The sequence below is a fragment of the Perca flavescens genome, unplaced genomic scaffold (genome assembly GCF_004354835.1).
Source record: "Perca flavescens isolate YP-PL-M2 unplaced genomic scaffold, PFLA_1.0 EPR50_1.1_unplaced_scaf_25, whole genome shotgun sequence".
NCBI classification, from domain to species: Eukaryota; Metazoa; Chordata; class Actinopteri; order Perciformes; family Percidae; genus Perca; species Perca flavescens.
Genome location: NW_021166675.1, coordinates 65,001 through 67,500, shown reverse-complemented (window position 1 = coordinate 67,500; position 2,500 = coordinate 65,001). Strand labels below are relative to the sequence as shown.

Sequence of the window (2,500 nt, the reverse complement as noted above, 5' to 3'; positions counted from 1 at the left end):
AACTAGCATGTTAGTGATCAGTAATTACTAATGTTAACTAGCATGTTAGTGATCAGTAATTACTAATGTTAACTAGCATGTTAGTGATCAATAATTACTAATGTTAACTAGCATGTTAGTGATCAATAATTACTAATGTTAACTAGCATGTTAGTGATCAGTAATTACTAATGTTAACTAGCATGTTAGTGATCAATAATTACTAATGTTAACTAGCATGTTAGTGACCAGTAATTACTAATGTTAACTAGCATGTTAGTGATCAGTAATTACTAATGTTAACTAGCATGTTAGTGATCAATAATTACTAATGTTAACTAGCATGTTAGTGACCAGTAATTACTAATGTTAACTAGCATGTTAGTGATCAGTAATTACTAATGTTAACTAGCATGTTAACTAGCATGTTAGTGATCAGTAATTACTAATGTTAACTAGCATGTTAGTGATCAGTAATTACTAATATGAAAATATCCGCTAAGCCCATGGTGGCTTTAACCTGGGGGCTTGTTTTTAACATAAAAAAATACATTTCAACATTTGACTTTTTTCAATATTATTTTTTACAGATTTTTTTGTAATGTAAAATTTAAAAATAAAAAATATTTTTAAATTTTTACATCCTCATTGTGAAAGTTGCCATCACGGATTCATTCACCTAATGTTTAAGCTACATTTAAAATTATATTTTCTTGGACGTTTTTGTAATTGTTGCTTTCTTTACTTCACTTCTTTAAAATAAAGTATTTTTAACGTGTATTCTGTGTACAAAAGCATGACATCATATAAGTTATTATTATATAATTAGAGTGTGTATAATTAGTAGTTTCAGTGTGATTCAGTTTCATCATTCAGAGATGAAGTCATGCGTGTTTGAACTCCTTTGACCAACCTCATATTACGTAAACAAAACCAATTGAAAAATGCCCGCTTCCTATTGGTGGAACGAGATGTCAGTCACATAGTAGGCATTGCATCACTCAGCCGCACACTCGCTCATGATTGGCCGAGCGCTTGCTTCGCTGCCGCCCCCCTCGCCTCTGATTGGCTGATCGTGGACATTGCCGTACATGGTAAAAGAGATTTCGCAATCGTCTCTCCTCTCCATGTTCCAAACAAAAACAGTCAGCGCTCACACACAGACGGGATTAAACGCACTATTTCTACGTTAACTTCTTCTACTTTGACGGATGGTTGACTACCCCGCCGCCCCGTGAAGGTAAACTGTGTTTAAAACTCTTTTTTTAGGACCGAAAACAGACGCGAACAGGGACGTTTTAGCCGTTTGTTAGCACCGCTAGCTAACGTTAGCTGGCTAGCTGCCCAGCTGAACGGTTAGTGACAGAGAGGAAAGTAGTTTAGTTTGTGTGTGTTTTAAAGGAAAAATAGACCCACATAAGCGTTAATATTCACAGTGTTGAAGTGGTATGTTGTGAACTATGTGCTGGCTTAGTTCTGTGAACACAAAGTCGTGAAAAGTGTTTAGAAATTAAAAAGTTGGCGGACGGCGAAGCGACCGAAGGATTATGCGATGTTTAGTCGTATTGTTACGTAACGTTACGTCAAAATCGCACGTTACGTTAAGATAAAAGCTTAAAAGCTGAGGTTTGTGCATTAGCCTCGCGTGACTCCGGAGTTCCCCTCTCTGTCGGCACAAAGAGAGCCGATGATGATTCAACACCAGGCAACAGCGGAGCAAACAGCTGACTGGCTGCATGGCAACGCGCCGGCCAATCACAGCGCCGCTGCTAATTGGTCGTGCAGGATAACAATCCGACCAATTACCATCTCAGATGTCCTCTGAGGTGGGGTGGGGGGCGGAGGGGAACCTCCTGAGTGATGGATTCAGGTCAGTTAAGACTCTGCAGGCTGACTGCAGATGTACAAAATACATTTTATTGGGTTTATTCACTCTCCAGGAAGATGGACACACATACATACACACACACATACATACACACACACACATACATACATACATACATACATACACACATTTTTTTTTTTCATGACTATTTACGTTGTAGATTCTCACTGAAGGCATCAAAACTATGAATGAACACATATGGAATTATGTACTTAACAAAAAAGTGTGAAATAACTGAAAACATGTCTTATATTTTAGATTCCTCAAAGTAGCCACCCTTTGCTTTTTATGATAACTCATGAAAATAAAAAGGAAACACATTGAATGAGAAGGTGGGCCCAAACTTTTGGCCTGGAGGTTATGGAAGAAGTCAGCTTTTTTACTTTTTTAAATGTTTGTGTCATGGCAGCCTAATACACTAATGAGGTCTAACCCCTCCCTCTCCCTCCAGTGACTTGCTCCATCACTGGTCTCCATGTTGTAGCCTAGTCAGGTTATTAATGTTACTGTATGTGTCTCGGGCTGACTCCCGCCGGAGTTAATTTGGACAAATGTTGATGTAGATTGACGTAAAAGTCTCATTAGATTCTCCTCGGTTGTTCACACTGCGGCCACATTGATAACAATCAGACC

At 38.3% G+C, this 2,500-nt stretch overlaps 1 protein-coding gene across 1 annotated transcript in view; it reads left to right on the top strand.

The window, feature by feature from the left end:
* The first annotated feature begins 1,082 nt into the window (after positions 1-1,082).
* cebpg (CCAAT enhancer binding protein gamma) overlaps positions 1,083-2,500 on the top strand; it is a 9,406-nt gene continuing 7,988 nt past the window's right edge. The window contains exon 1 of the mRNA XM_028572630.1: positions 1,083-1,219. The gene's annotated coding sequence lies outside the window, so the exon portion shown is untranslated. The remainder of the gene's footprint in view (positions 1,220-2,500) is intronic.